This window comes from Brassica oleracea, chromosome C2 (genome assembly GCF_000695525.1).
Source record: "Brassica oleracea var. oleracea cultivar TO1000 chromosome C2, BOL, whole genome shotgun sequence".
NCBI classification, from domain to species: Eukaryota; Viridiplantae; Streptophyta; class Magnoliopsida; order Brassicales; family Brassicaceae; genus Brassica; species Brassica oleracea.
Window position 1 is genome coordinate 21,792,112 of NC_027749.1, and position 213 is coordinate 21,792,324.

Genomic DNA, 213 nt, shown 5'->3' on the forward strand with positions numbered 1-213 from the left:
GAAAGACATACTTTTATCCAACATATATTCTCAATCCTCTTCTGAGGTTCCATCTTTGACGGCACATATGTCTATGGTGGTTTATTCAATAGTCTCTTAAGATGGTATATGTCTGGCTCATGACCCGTATTCAATCTGAGATGGGAATATCTATGCTCACTTATATGGCCTGATGCATATTAACCTTATATACATGTAAAACTTGTGATGTCA